At 34.1% G+C, this 19,949-nt stretch overlaps 1 protein-coding gene and 1 long non-coding RNA gene across 2 annotated transcripts in view; one reads left to right on the top strand and one right to left on the bottom strand.

The window, feature by feature from the left end:
* The window catches only part of Pde11 (Phosphodiesterase 11), a 94,147-nt gene extending 75,585 nt beyond the window's left edge, over window positions 1-18,562 (bottom strand). Inside the window, exon 1 of the mRNA XM_089258065.1 lies at window positions 18,544-18,562. The gene's annotated coding sequence lies outside the window, so the exon portion shown is untranslated. The remainder of the gene's footprint in view (window positions 1-18,543) is intronic.
* On the top strand, window positions 2,401-3,170 carry LOC149091641 (uncharacterized). The gene is made up of 2 exons (XR_016196541.1): window positions 2,401-2,503; window positions 2,564-3,170. It is a non-coding gene; the product is annotated as an uncharacterized LOC149091641 (long non-coding RNA).
* Window positions 18,563-19,949: the final 1,387 nt, after the last annotated feature.

The following is a 19,949-nucleotide window of genomic DNA, read 5'->3' as shown; positions in this document are numbered from 1 at the left end:
TTTAGATTGTTTTAACTGTTACAGAATTTAGTAACTATTTTATATTTTCACTATTTTATATTTTCACTATCATAAAATATGAACTCTCTGAATTTCAAGTATTTGAAGTCCAACAAAAAACTTAACAAAAACACTTTGTGTTAGACATTCAAATAAAAAGTTTGCAAACCGCTGCTAAAAGCTTTAAAACAGCAATAACTAGTCGCAATAGCAACTGTTGAAAAAACAGTTATGTTTGTCTAAGTGTTGAAAAGAGAGAGACAGAGAAAGCACACATAGAGCTGTGCGAGCTAGAGAGCTATGGAAAGGATCTAAACGGGCGTGTCTGTGCATGTGGCGCAATATTAATGCTAACAGCAAGTTACCAACACTCACGCACACACGCACCACATACCGCACACCCACTCACACACACACACATTATTTCAATTGGCCATGTTAAAGCTCAGCGAATTTCACGTCGACGTGTGGCTAATTAGGCGCTTGAAATCTTTCTGCTCAGCTGCTGGCCAAAGTTTTTGCAGCAAGTGATAATTGCAGCCAGCATCCTCCAACTGGTTCGTTATTATTGTTACTGCACTGTACTCCTCGATTGCCAGACAATTCAATTACGCTCAGCCTTTGAGCCGCCCGCATAAGTATGCTATGCCTAATTGCCAGTCTGGGCCTCGGATGCGCTGCGTAGAGTTTACCAAATGATGTGCCTTAATTACGATTGCAGTCTGAGAATAAATATTCAATGAGCTTATCATCTCGGAAACTTGTCTGCGTTATCATGAATTAATTATACATGATTTTCATATAAATAAATGTTTGCTTTAGTACCTAAATATGCGAATTTATGGAGCAGAAGCTAATTACTTCTTTGCAAAAATGTGAAAGGAGAAGAGCAAAGGCATAAGCCTCGACTTTCTTTACTTTATGTTCACATTTAAAGATAAGCTGTCCCATTAAATGTATGTTTATTTTTTGATTGTTCTGCTGCATTAATATTTGTTGCATAATTAATTTTCAATTGTTTTCTTCTATTTATTTCGTTTCGTTATTTTCTTTTGTTTTTCTTCCAATTCTTGTCTTATATTTTCTGTTATACTAGTTTCTTATCTTTTCCTACCTCTATTTTTCCCATCTACTCTTTTCTACACTTTCATATATTCACTCTTGACTTTTCTTTTCTCACAGTACTCAATTTGTAGCCTTTACTCTTCTCTCTTCAGTCTTCAGTTATCCCTTATCTGTCATCTGTCTTCATTCTAACCTCTTCTCTCTTCAGCATTCACTGTTCCCTTTTCTTTCTTTTCTCTTCAGCCTGCGCTCGACTTCTTCTTCTTCTTCTTCTTTTCACTGCTCAATTTTTGTCTCTTCAATCTTCATTATTTACTGTTCAGTTTTCCTCTTCTCTCTTCTCTGTTGAGTATTCTGTACTCTCTCTTTAGTCTTCCAACTCCTCTCTTTAGTCTTCAGTTTTCAGTCTATGCTCTTCAGTGTTCAGTATTCACATTTCTCTCTGCAGTCCTCTTCTCTTCTCCCATTTTGCCTTCCCTGTTCTTCTCCCTTCAGTTCTCTGGACAACAAGCCCAGTTGCTTTTCATCCTCTGCTTCACACACACGACCTTCAATGCCTTCTCCATTTGCTTTTCTACTATAATTAAAGTTGTTGTAGAGGGGGAATTTGGTTAGCTCGTAAGCCTTTGGCCAGCTTTGTAACTATACCAGGGTCCATTCGGGTTATTCGTTATGCTGCCAATAAACCAAGTCAATTAGCGTGCAGCTAATGCAATTCAATATCCTTTTAACTTGGCCATAAAGTATCAGACATAAAAACAAATACAATTTGAGCTCGCGCTTTGGCTGGACTTTAATTCGATTTTAAATGTGAATCAAAAAAACAATTTGGTCCAAAGGCCACTAATAAAACACAATTTAATTAAACATCAAAAGCAAAAACTGTGGCCGAATATGCGAAACCAATTACAAAAGCCAAGATATAAGCCAGGGAGTGCTCGACTTGGAAATACCCTAAGTAACAGAATCTTAATCTGAATGAATTTATTTGTAGATGAAAAAAATGAATATAATATCTATACTACATATACTGCTTACCAATTTCATTAAAATATATGTATGTCGATGAGCAATAAATATACTACAATTTTTTTTTCCGTCTATTAAAAAAAAAAAAAACACAATTTACCCTAAGCTCACAATTTTAATGGGTAGCAAAATTCATTGAAAATAAATCAAATTATATAAAACATATATGTATATATGCATCCAACTGAAAAGTAAACATATACAAAATTATCATGTACAAAATAAATTTATTACTGACTTAAATAAACTAATTATAATTAAAAAAAAACATGCGCAAAAATCTCAAAGAAGAATATCTAATATATCCTTTATTTATATTAACCCAATTTCTCTCTATTTTATTCAGTACTCAAAGTTCATTGGACAAATAAAATCAAAAGGAATCAAAGAAGCTGAAAAATTTATTAAAGTCAGTTGATAAAATTAAACGCATAAATTCTCATTAAAAGTTATTGCATTTGTTTGACAGTTTGGCAGCACGACGACAACCACGCCGGACCACAATACGTACAATACAGTACATAAAATGAGAAATGGAAGAAGAGGTAGCAGAAGCAGAAGCAGAAGCAGAACTTTTACGTTGGCTAACGATGAGGCGAGCCTTCAATTTGATCGGATGATAGCTTCGTAACCCGGACAACAGACAGCGACAAATGGCAAGCGAACATTTTACAGACCCGTAATCATAAATCACACAAAATCCGTACGGAATGAGCTGGTGCGAAAGAAACGGATGGAGCATGGAGCATCGGTTCGAAGTATGGCGACTGGACCTTCCTAATGGCCATGTCCTGCTGTTGGGCATTTCAAATATAAGTGCCAATCGTATCGATGGTTATCTAATGAGCGCCAACAACAGCAACAATCCCACAAGGAGCTGCCCATCAAGTTCATTGACCGTTAAATTGAAAATCAAAAATCATCCCAATGACTCATCGAAAGCAGTCTGGAATATTATTATGGCATAATGAGCTAGAGGTTTTTTTTTTTTTTTTAAGTGTTTTGCCAAGTTTTGAGCAAGTTGTTCAAATTTGTTAATTGATTTTGAAGCGCAGTCCATTAAAAGTTATATCTAATTTATGCGAGTTTACTCAACAGCTGTTCCAGCAATGTAATTGCGGCTTTTGATTTTCTTTCATTGGCAATAAGCCAGATGTGGCTTAATTAACAGCAGAAAGTTTAGAACAGCTGAACAAGAAGATGAGTGTAGTTAATTTGAATGAGACTTGAACAACTTTAGCTTGAGCTGCGTTTGGTAGAAAGGAAAATACCTGAGAGTATTTGGAAAAGTTTTTAAGTTTTAAATGTTGTGTAGTGCCTGATTAGGGAAAATTAAGGAATCAGTGCTATTTATAGAGAAGAACTCAATGTATTAGTTATTTTGACTAAAGTAGTTAGTTTGTTTATAAACTCTAAAGTAATTTATGAATATTTTTTATAGACCTGCATCTTAATTTTATTAGGTAAAGATTTTGCTATATATGGTACTATTTGGTATCATAGAAGATATCTTAGCATTGTAAATGGTTTGACATAATAGAACTCAATGTATTAGTTATTTTAACTAAAGTAGTTAGTTTGTTTATAAACTCTAAAGTACTATCTGGTATCATAGAAGATATCTTAGCATTGTAAATGGTTTGACATAATACCGTAACTGCAAGTCTATATAAGTTTAGTACATAGAACATACTATTCATACATAAAGTAAGACAGAAGTATTATAAGCAATATTATATACATATATATTTATAGCTGCAATCTTTTGTCCCTCACTCATAGCTCAATTACTTTCAGGCCATAATCACTTTACCTGTCATTTACTCAATATACAAACAATACACCTTGCCATACTCAATTCGATTAGGTCCTTTGCTAACAATGTCCATCGCTTAAGAAACGTAAAGGATAAATTGTAAAATGATGTCATTCAGCGTCAATTTCAATTACAATAATTGTCCTTTCATGCACTTTCATAAATTGAAAGAGACAAAAAACAAAAAAAAAAAAAAAGACACCCAAGACTCGCAGAGCATGCAAATGACAAGTGGGCCTCAACTCAGCCTTAGCACGCTCGACACTGGTGAGCGAGAGCCTTGAACAAATAAAACATTCGCCAAGCCAGTTGACCCACTGACCCCACCTACCCCGCCTGCTCCATTGACTAACCCTTTCAGGGTCACTCCATAACATTGGCGCTTAAATTAATTGATCGCTCAAGCGAGTCCTTTCCACAAAATGTCATCTGGCCAAATGCTGACCTTCGTTTAGAAGGCTATATCATAAATTCGACCATTGGGACTTCCGTTTCATTCCATTTCATTCTGTTCACTTATGTCCTGTTGCATGACTCGAACCTCCAGCCCCACTCACACAGTTTCTACTCTTCCTTCAGCTCGCTTCACTCAATTTGCGCTGTGGTTTTAACACAATGCGTTGGAAACTTGACCAAAACGAAAAAAATTTTAGAACTTACACTGCAAAAAAATGTTATAATTACCGAAAAAAACATAAGAAAAATATAAGAATGAACTAATTGACTGATTTTAGAGAAGCAAAAACAAGACAGTGTATATATGAAAAAAAAAAAAAAAATTATACATAAAATATTTAAAAAAAAAAATTAGATTATATAAATCTTAGAAAATGAAATTTATCATAAAAACAAAATTGAAAAAATATATGTTTAAAATTAAAATATACATACATGAACAATTGTATTAAAATAAAAAAAAATTATAAATCTAAAAATATTAGAAAATTAAATTATTTATATAACAATAAGAACAAATAAATTGAAAAAAAAATTTAATTTTTTTAAATTATTATTTTTTTTTTTATTATTTATTTATAAATGTAAAGACAATTATTTCTATATATACAAATTATATAAGTAATAACAAGTTTATTGAATTTAATCAACATTTTTTAACATTTTTAAATTTGTAAATTTTTAATTTTGTACTTAACTTTTATTATATATATTATAAACAATTTTTTGTATTTAATTTATATTTTTAAGAATAAATAATTTAAATAGAATGATAGAAAACTCAATGGAATTCCAAAATTTTTGTCGCTCTCATCTCGCATAACTATAATATTTTATTTGTAAAAACAGATAAATTTACAAATTGATGTGCATTAATTTTTGAACAGTGTACATGTGCAAGAGTAAAATGAATTTATATGAAACTGAGTAAAGGCGACAATATGTAAATGATGTGCAGCTTTACCACATATGGTAATCTTATTTAGAATATCAAAAGAGAGCCAACGAAAGGCAGAAAAACTTTCCTTTTATAGTATTTTAAATAAAATTGCAGCTAAAATATTTTGCTGTGTCTTGTGGCATGGAAGACGTGAAATAATTTGAATGCTACCCATTTAAATAAAATATTTACAAGCTGTGCAAATCATGTTAATCCCAATTCAAATTCATTAACACAAATGAGTGTTAAAAATTATGGCTTCAAGTGCAGCAATTAGTCAAATATCTATTAGCCAATTATAGCTGAAGTACGCTTAAACATGGAAAATCACTTAGGTAGAGCCACACCAATAACAACAACAACAACAGCTTCCACTTTATGGACCACACTTGAGTGGGGCTCGTAAATAGGCAAGCAGCCTGCCCACGAGTCGCTTGTGGCCATAAATTAAAGCCAGCTAGAAGAGAACGACCCACAAATCATCAGCCTTATTATGTTTAACAACAGGTTCCGCTTAAGTGGCAGCTGTGGATGGGGCTGGGGCTGCAGGTGGATGGAGGCTGGACGGCGGCAAAGTTTGTTGCGGCATTTTTGTGGGCACATTATTTTGGCATCACTGGGCCATGAAAAAGTCCCAATTTTTTTTTCTGGTTCTCTCTATTATTTTTATTTTTTTCCTGCATGTCCAGAGCAAGTTAATCGCAAACATATTGAGTGCGCGTTGCCTCTAGCTGGCGACACGTGGCTGATGAGGCTCGCTTATCTATAAATTACCAGACCAGACCTGGCACACCACCACCACATTCGCTTAGCTCGACTACCCAATGTCATGTAAATGTAGCGCTGATACTCAAGACTGGGCACATAAATCACAGAGCTCAAAATTAGAAAGGAAAAGAAAAAAAACGAGGCCCCAAAAAGAGCGCAACAATTTGTGCAACAGAGGAAACATATGTAGCATAACATTCGAATAACATTAGAATTAGATATTGAAAAATATCGAGTCTCTTTGTCAAGGGAAACTAATTTAGTTACTATCTGTATATCTATCAGAAGCAGCTAATCGATTTCTGGGTAGCATAATCTAATCTAATTTATCCAAACAAAATGATTATTTTCATTTAATATTTATTGTGCTTGGGAAATATTATCTACTATCTATATCTATATCGCAGCAAAAGAGCTTTCGGTGCCTGAATCTGTTGGGAATTATAAGCAATTAGCTTTGCGTTTGCTTGTTTACTCCAATGTTAATAGAAAATATAGAGATTATTTTCTACTTTTAGATGTAATTGGATTTGATACATGATATACATACATACATATAACGATCTCTAGATTCTATGAGCTAGAGTTTATAAATCGATATAAATAATATTAATTAGTTTGTGATACATGGAATAAATTCTTCTAAATATATTTCTAGCTATTTATGATACTTCTGATTCAGTTATGAATTTACTTTAGTATACAAATCTGAAACTGTAGATTGCATTCATATGTATCCAACTATTCATTCCTTTTCTAATATTTACATACATCTATTAACTTATTTTCTAGTTCTAAAACAATGTTTTGTGTCTTTAACCCAAGCCCAAGCCTTATCAATTGTTAGCTAAGATATCCATCTATAACATAGATTTCTATTTTACAAGCTAATTTCATTATTAAAATATCAACTTGTACCAAATTATCTTTACAAGCCCAATTTATCTTAATTAGTCTTGTCTAGCTCATACTTCCTCTCACTCTATGCCTCTCTATGTCTCTCTTTCCCTCTGTTTCTCTTCACATAACATATGAGCACTTCTCAGCAACTGGAGTTACTTATTGATAAAACGTTTGTCAAATACCAAAAGCGCAATTTATTTTTCTCGCTCTTCTAATGGCATTTCCATGCAAATGACCAACAGAGACGACAGTTAACAATTTTTAACAATTGGGTGAGTGATAGACGAACAGATGCCCTGTTAAGTTACAAAAAAAAAAAATGAATGAAGAACTTTATATTTGAGTATATGTAAAAAAAAAAAAAAGATAAAGAGAATGAACTATCGCTCTCCATATAATTCCACAATCAGTTTCACTTTATAAAGTTTCAACCTTTTGCTTCCCTTTCTATATATTAACTACAGGGTATATGAAAAAAGAAAAAAAATAGACACTTGTTAATTTCTAGCACTTCAAAGCCAAAAAGCGACGTCAATTTTCGCACGTCATTTTGCGAGTCACAAAAAAAAAAAAAAAAAAAAAAAAAAAATAGAAGAAGAAATTTGAAATGCAAAGTTGTTCGAAATGCGTTAAAATAACACGAGCCGTCTTTGGGGTCGGGGGATGGACAGAAATAAATAGAATTGTATGGGAGAAGCAGTAAAGAGTGAGAATTGTATAAGCAAATGGCAGCCACAAAATGAAATTCAAACCAAAATAAATAAATACACGCGCCGGCAAACCAACAAACCCACACACACATACACGCAGCACACACCACATCACAAACACACACACACACACACACACACACACACACACAGGGATACACTCATACTATACTCTCTTAAGAATATTGTACATTGGTGAAAAAAGGCAACACAATTTCATTATGTGCCAGAGCCAGAGCCAGAGTGTGAGCTTGGCCAACTTTGAGTAGGCACTGTGCCAGGATATGGTCCATACACACACACACACATACATACACATCAATGAAATTGAAAACTGCTGTTGGCAGCGAAGAAGCGGAAGAAAAGCTATGGAAAACATGTGAAATCACAATACGAATGTGCATGTGCTCTAACTCTTGAGTGTGTGTGTGCAAGTGAAACAGTTTTCACAAGTTTTTCACATTTGAACAAAATTTATAATTTACGATACAATTTCCATGTGATAACGGTTTTGAATGAAGTATTTAAGTTCGTTTGATAACTAGTAATTGATGTATTTAAATGAAAAAGAATATTTGATAAAGGCAAAGAAAGGCTTTTCAGTCGATAAATACAATATAATTTACATAAAATTTATTAAAATATTTCAATTTGTGTATATGATAAATTTGCTGTAAAGAAAACTGCGCTGAGAAGTTAAGCTGAGAAGAACTTAAGGGTATTACCTATATTATATGTATATGTCTATATTATATAAACTCTATATAAACTCTCTTGAAAGCTAGAAAGCTATTTTGTTGTTAGAAAATTATGACTAATATAATTTTTATTATTTATATTATTGTGTAATTAGAAATCATTTTGCGATTTATAAAAATGGAGTCAATTCTATATCAATTCTATCTCATATCTGTTTAAGAGTTTACTATAAGCCTTGTAAGCCTATGCCTCGTTACATAAATACGTTTAATTTTCCAACATTTTAAACAATAAACAGATGGACATATTGCCTGGATACCACAATTGCATTGAAAAAAGAAAGAAAGAATCTTTTAAAGAAGAAAACGTTTAATTAAAATACATTTTTATTTTGCTTTCTTTAAAAAAATATATATTTTGTTTACCTTTCATGAACATTTCATACGAATTGCAGAGCGTAAGGAATAAATAAACGCCTTTATGTTAATAACGAGAAAAAAGATAATAAAATCGTTTGTTGTCATTTCACAGTATTTTTTTAAGAGCCAAACAGTGGACACATTTCTTATTGTTTCAACTTTAATTATTGCGATTCAATTAAATTAGCTCATGAATATTTCAAACTGGATTTAAAGAGAGAATTTTGCATGAAAGATATTTTTTTTAATAATGCAAAATTAATCATTATGCTATCATTTATAAATAATTAAAGGAAAATAAATTTAAATAGATTTAAGTATAATGGAAAGCGGATTTCGCTCGATAGGCGAATTTTTTTTTTATAAGAAAACTTTCAATTGAAAGTTCAATATATTATACTTAATTTATTAAATACCATATCACAATCTATCTATCCACCTATCTATCTATCTGTGTGTGTATCTGGCTTTCTATCTATCATTTATCTATCCCAGTCTATCTATCTATCTATTTATATATCTATCTATCCAAAAGATAGACATATCTATCATATATCTGACTATCTATCTTTCTATCTATCTATCTATCTATCTGTCTATCTATCTATCTATCTAACTATCTATCTATCTATCTATCTATCTATCTATCTATCTATCTATCTATCTATCTATCTATCTATCTATCTATCTATCTATCTATCTATCTATCTATCAATCTATCTATATCTATATATATATATATATCTATCTATCTATCTATCCTATCTTTCTCTACGTTTATCTTTGACTATATTTATCCACTTATCTATTTCTCTATATATTCATCTATCTATCTATCTATAATCAAAGCAAACAAAGTCAGACCAAAGACCCTCATAATATAGTGCGTAGTTATAGTAACTTTATTATTAAAACTTTATGCTTATCTGTAGCATAGCATCTAGCTATTTTCAAGTACTTTGCACAGTTGTCAAGGGACGCAAAACTTTCGTATTTGGCTTCGAGAATACATGTCAGAAACGACAGGTCGCCGTGGATGAATGCGCGTGTGTGTCTATGAGAGTGTGTGCGTGTGCATGCGTGCGTATTTTGTGTGTATCGCATGCAAATCTCGTGAATGGCAGTTGAGGCTTAAAGGGTTTTGCTTTTGGTTTGCTCTGGTTTGGTGTGGGCTCTCGGGCTTAGGACAAATGCCCAAGCAATTGTCTCAAGCATTTTTTTATTTTCGATTCGTTTTATTATTCCGATACCATCCCATGTCTTATGGTGATTTCTTCCACTTTCACTTTCGTTATGCCCGGGGCCAACACGCGGCGCGTGAGCGCAATTTTGATTTTAACACAAAATTATTCACAATATAAAAGTGACAGCTTAAAAGGATTGCTCGCATAATTTACAGAGTAATCTCCTGGGTGCAAGACATTTTTGGCAACCCAATACTATGCCCCGTGGAGGCGTGGCCGTGCGTGCTCGTGCGTATAATGATCTTGCGGCTGAAATGTGGCCAACAAAACTTTCGTTTGCCGCATTAAATGCCAATTAGCATTAGGAATTTTGAAAGCTGTCGACTAATTACTTTTCGCATTACTCTCTTGTTCGTGGGAGTGTGTGTGTGTGTGTGTGTGTCTATGTGAAACAACTTTTATTAGACGCCGCCCAAGCATAATGTCATAAAGTTATCTAATGGCATAAAGCCTTCAATGTCTTTCATGGGCGCCCCTGTTAGCCTTACGCATGATTCGATGGAATTGCAATTTGACTGCCTGCAAATGAGTTGCCTATCCGCAAGGCATCATTAAGTGTGTGCGTGGCAAAAATCGCATGAGGAATTTGCGGAATCGGCTTAAGCTCTGGTTCTATATGAGTATTTCAAAGCAGTGCAATTTTTTAGAGTATAAAAATACTTTAATTTACATTTGACAGTCATCTTGATAGAAAAGAAAATATAAGGTAAGAAAGAAAAATGTTGGTCTGATTCGAGGCTAGTGGAAAGTGTGGGAAGAATACTAAACTACATTGAAATCTTTAGACCATTAACTGAGCTTTAAGCTAGCGAGATTGTTACTAGAGATTCGCCCTAGTATTATTTGCTTAGCTTCAAACAAAAAGTATGTAAAATACAATAAACTTTTATTTTGACCAAAGCAAAATGATTTTATATTATCTTAATTAAATCACATTTTAGTATCTATTCCTGTTACTAAGGAAACTAGGGTATAATGACTTTATCTAAGTTATAATAAGTTCTTCATAAAGCTCTGTTCTCATTACCTCAATCTCTATCTGTTCATATTCATATCAGGCTAGAACCGGCTTCATTTAAATTTGGAAGATAATTAAATGAAGAAAATCCAATTTCTTTTGCCTTAATTTTTGTATATTTTTTATCCCTTTCATTTTTAGCTTTCATTTAGAATTTCACCTGAAATATACATATAAAATTTAACCACCAAAGATTCTTTACAAAAATACATATATACCACATTTTTTTCTCTCATTTTCAAACCTCTTGGCTCTGGTTAAGCCATAAAACTCCAACGCTCTGTTGTGCCATAAAACATGAGACGGGAAGTGTGAGTGCTTCGACGCACAAGACAAATGATTTACACATTGCCAATGTCACTAATGTAAATGAAGGCGGGCCAAGTGAGTCGAGCTGCCCTCCCCCAAAAAGTATGCAGCATAATATGCAATAAAGTTAAATTATGCGTCAAAATGAAAACAAAAATTCTTGAGCTTGTCACCTGGCTTTTGTCGCTTTTGTCGCTTTTGTTGTTGTTGCCAGCTACATGATTAATTATAGTCTGCTGCACCTTACCAACCCAACAGCCAAAAACAACTTTTTACAGTCGTAAAAAGCTAACGCCAGCGAGCAATACAAAGGGTCTCTTAAGGTGTTGCTTAAAGCTCACACACTCGCACACCTTTTGGGTGTTTATTTTTCTTTTACAAAAAAAAAAAATATATGTGTTTAATATATTAGCTTGAATAGGATATTAAAAAAGCAGAAGAAACGACGCAAGAAGAATACCATTGAGTGCATTGATATTTATGTTCTAATAATCATCAGTTGTGTTGTTAAGATACCGAATTGGAATGGCATGTACTTAATACCTAATATTAATGAAAAATGAGCATTAGGTAGTATTTATATTCTTTTAAAGCAAGCTTGATCAACCTATCTGAACCTACCTATTAAGAAATACTCTAAAAATTTGAAATTAATTTTTTGCTATATTCGTTCGATGAATTCTTTGAGTAAAATCATATTATTATCGATAAAAATCGATTTTTAAGCAAAGTTGCAAAAAATTAAAACAAATAAACGAAAAAATAAAGAACTTTAAGCATGAGTATCTAAGTCAACTGTTTCCATCTTGTATAACAAGTTGTTTTAATAGTCCCGTCTAAGTATTTTCTAACCAGAGTATATTCTACTTATGATAATTAAGATATCTCTTCTAGTCAGTTTGCATCGTGCTTTTTATAACTTTTAGTTGGAATATCTTCTGTAATAAGTCTAGTCCAGATATCTTTAAGTCAGAGTATGTTCGATTTATGATATCTTCTAATAAGATTATGTTCTAGTGAAAGGAAATCTTTTACATTATCTTTCATAATCAATCTATTTTCTGGTCGAAATATCTCCTAGTCAAGGTATTTATTAGTCAGTTTTGTCGCACTTCGTTTTAGGTTTATTCCGTGCTTATCGACAGCGAAACAAATAAACGCGAAAAGTGTTTTTGTTAGCCATAAAAAAAAAAAACAACAACAAAAAATAAATAAAAGCGGGAGAAACGAAAAAAGATTAACAGCTCTAATTGACTGAAGTGATTTTATTATTTTTTGTTGTTTTGGGCGAGAGCTCAACGATTGCCAAATAAATGTAGCTCAAGGACGAGAGAGAGAGATATAGAAAGAGAGAGAGAGCGAGCTAGAGATAAAGAAAATACTTCACATTCACAGAGTGAAGGTATACAGCTTGGGTGAAAGTGCTGCCAATTGCTGCGAGCAGTCTGAAGTCAACAGCAATTGAAATTGATACGAATAAAAGGATCTGGTTCGATGCCAGCAGGGACACACACACAAACACACACACACACGTACGCATTTCGAATGTCCTTGCGTCGACTGTGCGTGTGGGTGGTCAGGCTGAAGCACCTTGAGGCGCCGAACAGTTCAATAGCTGCACTGACCCCGAAACACTACATGGCTCGAGTGCTGAATGTATTTCGAATTCCAAAATGTTTTCCCCAATGCAATAAATGTGAACATAAAATATGAAATATCGTCTAGCATAATGATTAATGTACACGCAGTGAAATACTGGAGCGCAGCTGCAATGAAAGGCATTTCTCAATTGCATTCCACGCCTCTGACAGGTTGCAGCAAGCAGTTGCAACAGTTCGCAGCTACGCAGACAACTGCAGCTCGTATGCAAATCAAGGCATATTTTATGCCACAGACAACGAAGGCGCATTCCACTGTCTGCCGACAACGAGATATGCAATGGAATTAATATGAAAGGTAAACGTTTATTTTTCTCTTTTAAATTAGGCTATTTTGCTTTTATTTCCTAGCTTGGAAATAAATTTTTATTGCTCATCGCTTCCATACTTCGAATCATTCAACTGGAAATTGTTTGCATTAGTTGCATTACTGAAAATATATTAAATTTTGATACTGTTTCAGTTTCATTTAAGCTTCAATTTCACAGAAATTTTAATAAATTCAGTAAAACCCAAAAATAAAGTATATTATTATTGATGCTAATTTCAATATATTCAATATCCAGTTCGTACAATTATCGCGTATCACACACAAGTTTCAATTCTACTTTGTTCCTAGGACAAGAGAACCAATTCTGCTCATACTGTATTTTATTTACAAAATTACAACAAATTTTTAGCTGGAAAAATTTGAAGCTATGCTTCGCTTCACTTTCATTGAAAATTTCAATGTGGAATGGAATTCCATTTCCCGTACAAATATGTTTATATAATAAACATGGAAAACAGATTTCCTATTGCATATTCAAATAGTTTTTAGAGATAACAATGTCTTAACTTCCGGCAATTTAGCTAGCGGCATTTGCATGGATGAAAACAGTTTCGTTTTTCCTTTCGTTTCTTGTGGGCAACCAAACAAGTTTCAGAAAATACATTCAATGCGACTGCAAGTGAGTGCAATTGTGCGGTTGCCCTGGTGCGTAAAGCAAGTGTCGTTGAGTACAGGACTCTCGTCCTACTGTAGTCTAAGTACTGGCTCAGCAAACCACCCAGACTCGCAATGAAAGACGCGTTCGCAGCAACTCGAAGCCAAAGGCAAGTCCTTGCCGCCGCGAAAGGAAATGCGCCACAAAAGTGCTATTAAAATAAAACGTGCTCAAACGTGCTGACGTGAGTCTCTCGCTCAGGGCACGAGCGGGACGCTAGGAGCAGGAGCGGAGAATCGAAAGTGAAGGAAACTGAGGCAGACGCACAGCTGAACTGAGGCTAAGTTGAGTCTACGCGCTCAAAAGTCAACAACAAAAAGTAAGTAAAGGACTTACGTTTATGACTTGATATATACTCTTGAATTTACAAAGAGAAGTTGTGTAATATGAAAGAATATATGGAAAGCCCTTGAGATTTTATGATCCTATATGAAAAAGGAATTAAAAATATAAAGTTAATAGCTAAAAATTTAATGGTATTCCTATGATCGTATATCATAATAAGGCACATATTATATTTGATAGATATACTTTTGATATTTTTTTAAATTTAATTTTGTTATTTGTAAACTCTGGGGAAATTATAGTATAGTAGAAGGATAGTCCCGTTGGAAATGTATAATGCAATAATAAAATAATCAAACTACTTATAAAATATTTCTGTTTCAGATAAGGTATAAATTCAATTAAATTAAATTACAAAAATTTATTTCTCACTTCCTTAACCTTCTAAGCAAAAACAAAGAAATCAATGTATTATAATATAACAGAATGGCTAATAGTTGATTTTCCTCAAAAATTGCTGATAATAAAATAATAAAGGGATCCTCGGATCTCTTAAAGACTGCACTAAAATTGTAGTTATCAGCATTATCAAAACTCTCTTCATACCCTGTAATCCCTCTTCGCCTCGCAAACTGCGCAACAACAATGAGCGAGGGTTGAGCCCAGGCAATGAGCAAAGCAAACAACGGAAACAAAAAACACAACACAAGCTACAACAACAGCCACAACAACACCTAAGCAGTTGGCAAAAAGTGAGCATCTGACGCACAAACGTGTCGCAAGTGGCATAAACTGAAAATCACGTAGCAGACATTTGGATGCAAGTTGCGTATACGCCGCATGGGACCCAAAACGTTTATTAGCCGAAAAAACAACACGCAAGACTTTGAGACAAAGTGACAGAAGGAGTAAGTGAAAATGCGCTCTATAATATATCTATATATAAATTTTAGTTGAATTGTAAGTATTTATCTAGGGTTTTGTCTAGAATTCTGGGTAAATGCGATGTAAAGCGCGCATTAGCGTGCAGAGCGCTCAATTAGCCAAATTAGCGTAATTTTAGAGTTACAGTGCACACTCGCTAATTGAAACATAGAACGATAAGATGTGGAAACAATTTATTAAATTTCGAGCAAATTTTACATATTAAAGCGTAGCCATTACACTTAACGAGCAACCACTGTGGCTGAAATAAAATATTAATGAGCTGTGCACGATGAATGATGAGCTAAGCTGGCGAAAGAGCGGGTCGCCTTTAGCCCATTAATATGTCATGCATAGCCATGCCCAAAGGGAGGGAGCAAGAGAGAGAGGGAGTGAGAGAGAGGGAGTGAGAGAGAGCGAGGGAGTATAGCAGGCGACGCTTTGTTCTTTTATTAAGTGGCAGCAGCGTGTCCTCTGTCAAAGCGCACACAGCTGAGCTCGTCTCACATATGCAAATTAAAAATGCCAAGCAAAGATTTTGATTCGCATGCGTTGGGGATTGCCAGAGCGTCTGCCATCCATGCGGGCATCCATCATGCCAACTGCAGCCGACAGCAGCTGCATTCAATTTGTCATTAGCTAACACACACGCTGCGGGGCTAACTGGCGACGGACAATTGACATGAACCTGCCCCAACACCAGCAACAACAATCTAAACTGATGCCAGACTAAAGCTACTCTATGCCAACATCCCCAAGCATCCCACCCCATCCCCATCAGTGTCAACTCATTCACGTAAACTTGTTTACTCGATTCGCGTGGGCCCGGATGACGTCTATTGCCTGATTCAGTTCCGCATACGCGTTGCCTCCAGATGCTGAGCGTATTCAAGGGCAGTTACGAAAATCAAGCAGCTTATGAATGAATTAGAATTAGAATTAGATTAAATGAGAGTTGGAATGAATTATTAGAGTGAGGCAGAGAAAGAGAGAGAGAGAGAGAGAGTTGATTTGTTGGGCTTATGTAAAGTTTGATCATTCAATCAGCACCAAAGACCAAAATCGATAGGTCATAGATTAAGTAACTTGCATTAGGTAAAAGTTCGCTCAGTTTCTTAAAAGTTACGAACTCTGAACAAATATTAACTCGTGGTTGGAAATATCAGTATGAAATATTAATTTTTATTCATTTAATTACTTATTTTAATTTTATTTATTTTTTTGAGTGAGTTCATTTAGCCATGTATGTTTATGAACGCGTCGTTCTTAGATCCCTTAAAAACTAAAGAATGATTATTATTTTTTCTATTCAGAACGGTGCGCAGCAGGTGAATGTTTGTTTTCAAAAATTCAATAAATATTTCCTTTTTGGTATTATCGATCAAAAGAATTATATAGCATTTACAAATTAGACAAATATATCTCGTACAGCTCTATAACTAGAGTCTCCAAATATTAGATATAGACTTCCATAGATGTATTTTTTTTTAATTTATACCTATTAATTTTTTTTTGCTTCATATTTTGGAAATCTACTCTAGAGAGCCTAGAGCCTTGTGCGTTAGCAAATACACACATTTTAATATTATCATATTATTATCACGACCTATAAGTTTGATTTTGATAGACGCTCTATAAGAGGATTTATTCAGCAAACAAATTTCCCACAATATAGCCCACACTGCAGCCCAAGCCCAGTCGCTGCGTCCACTGCGTAGTTAGTTAAGAGAGCGCGGTTACGTGTGTGGGCATAGGTGGATGTATGTGTGAGTGTTTTAATTATGTGCACAAAAAAGCGCAGAATTATTGGAATATCAGCTCTTTGGCAAACATTATATACTTTATTATCTCTACAACTTGCTAAACACTCCTCGACATTTATTTTGAATAGACAACTGTGCAAGTGTACTCGCATGGTCGGTAATGATATCCATTCATCTATCTTCAGACACGATATTCGTTTCCATAGAAATATTGCATGAGTGAATGCTGAAAACTGTGCTACACTTTTCACTTTTCCACTCTTTTTATTGCACACACACAGAGAGAGAGAGAAATTAACATGAAAATGAAAATCAATCGTAGTTCCAAGAAAACCATGATTTGAGTGAATATATCAGATTCTCTGTGAATGCAAACACAATTAAGTGCAGGCAATCAAGTGTTAAATCATTGACATGAAAACCAATTATGAGAGCTCTATAAAAAACATGGTCGGTGCTATAGGGATCCCTAACGTGGGCTTTATAAACGTTTGCTTAAGAGCCCTTTTAATGGTACGCCCAAGCTGCTAAAGGCAGACCCAAGGGTTTTTATTCCCGCCATGAAACTGCGACGCAGTTGTCCGAGTTTTAAGGGCTGAGTATGGATGGAATTTTTGAGAGAGAGAGAGTGGCCGGGGTGGCACTGGAACAAAGGAAGCGAGAAACTCTCGCTGCAAATGGACAGCTAATTGACAAATGTGTGCTTGGATGAGCAACAGCTAGCCAGCGAGTCAGCCAGAGAGAGCCAGTGTGTATGCCTCCAAAAGGGCAGCTGGCAATCAGGTTACAAGCTAGGATATAAAAAAAAGCATCGCCCACTGAATTAGCTTCTAATTAGAGTTTATTGTCTTGCGCGTGAGTGCGTTACAGTGTGCGTGGGATCACTTAGAACCATCTCCCGTAAGTTTAGTAATTTTATCAACTAATGACGCCATTCGAGGTGTATATATAAATCGCAATTGGTTTTATGTTCAATAGTTACAGAAAACGAAAGCAAATAAAGCAGACGATATTAGATATTGTGCGTAGGAGATGAGCTCAATCTGTTTAGGGTATATAACTAGGTCACATTTTTGTGCTGAGGAAATATTTTGTTAATTATATTTATATAACTATATGTATGTTATATAATATTTGTGTTTCATATAATATTTGTTAATATACATATACATAGATATTTATAATATATTATGCGATTAAACTTAAATGAACAGTGTTCATTTTTTAAAATATATCCCACCCTAAATAAAATTTAAAAATAAATATTTTTGTCCCAAAGTACAGTTCAAAAACATATTATAAAATTAAAATGATAAAATAACACACTTAAATTTTTTACTAAAGGAAAAATATAAATATATATTTATTTATTAAAACAATGCTCAAAATAAGTATTAATAAAATAACAAAAAATTAGTATTAATATATAATTTTAATAATATAAATTATTATAGATTATATATTAAAATTTGTTTTTAATAATTTGAATAGATAAATGTTTTTCTATTATATAAAAAATGTTCAGACTAGAATATACAATCATACACTTACCTCAAAAATAAATTTCAGTTATTAACGGTCGCTTTTTTACAGATTGATTTATTTACTGCAACTGCTCAACTCTAAGCGTAAATCCATTACAATTGTTTTTTTTTTTTTTTTTCAAAATATTTGGCAAAACTCTAAGCTGCGCTAAGGCTCGGCTCAATCAAGTGAAATCCTGAATCAAATTGAAGCGTAATTATTTTTGCTTTGCTGCGGCGCATTTCCCCTTGTGACGTCGCCAATCAAATGGCGCAACTTGACTATGGCACTGGGTCAGTAGCGCAGCATGGGAATTTACTCATGCTGCTGCTGCTGCTGCCGCTGTTGTTGTTGTTGTTATTATTGCTCGTACTGGTGGTGTTTACTTGGTCTGTGCCAAGTAATCAGAATAATTACGTGGCCCTAATGGGCCGAAGGACGCGCTACGTCAAATGCAAAACAATTGAAGCAGTTTACAGTTGGCAAAGCTCTAGACAGGCAAATAAAAGAGCAGCACCAGCATCAGAAGTGCCTGACCAGCAAATACCCTGTTTTTTACTTATATACAAATTCAAATACAGTCGAGTCTCGATAGTTTGTAGCCCACTAAATCAAAAATCGTGATAAATAAAAAAAAACCCAATAATTCTCGATAATTAGAATTTCTGTATAAATCGAAAAAAAAAAACCTGATGATTATCGGAATTCTCTACTGAACGACTAACTTACAAATGTTCCGTTAACATAGCTAATAAATTATGTTAAGGCAGCTTTAAATACTGCATTAATAAACAAAATAAAATAAAAGATATAGATTCATGACATTTAACAATTAGAAATCAATTATCGAAATTAATATTTCTTAAATGTCTTCAAATTTTTGTTTCCGGATTCATATGCTACCACTAAAACAATATTCCTCCTTTTGAAAGCAACCAAATCAATGAGTAGCGGTCATCAAAATTCTTGTAATGCGCATTTTGTGCAAGTTAAACATCATTATGCGTTCATTATGTTTTCAATCAAAGCTTTAATCTTTCACTAAGCTTCTATGGTTCGGCTAGCGGCACTTCAGCGACAACAACATCAAGTAACAATAACAACAACAAACCCAATAGCCAAGCAGACGCCATATGCCGGCAAAGAGGAAGAAGAAGAAGCACACGTGAGTACAACTTTTGCAGCACACAACTACAGTAACAAGAAACGGAGTATGTAACATAAAAGTAAAGTAACAAACGTAACACCCACGCGCACCGTTATCAATGCGTTACTGTTATCACTTACGCTGCCGGCGCAATCAAAAGTATTACAAACGTGCGCGTGAAATTTTACGCGCGATAACTCTTGCAATTTTGCGCGAACCCTACTTGCTGTAGCTATACGTCAAATGGAACTGACGCCAAGTCGGCGCCACCTGCTGCAATGCACCG

Source organism: Drosophila navojoa, chromosome 3 (assembly GCF_054131105.1).
Source record: "Drosophila navojoa isolate 15081-1374.11 chromosome 3, UAZ_NAV_1.0, whole genome shotgun sequence".
Classification (NCBI taxonomy): domain Eukaryota; kingdom Metazoa; phylum Arthropoda; class Insecta; order Diptera; family Drosophilidae; genus Drosophila; species Drosophila navojoa.
The sequence above is the reverse complement of the archived record's forward strand: the minus strand, read 5'-3'. Positions and strand labels throughout refer to the sequence as shown.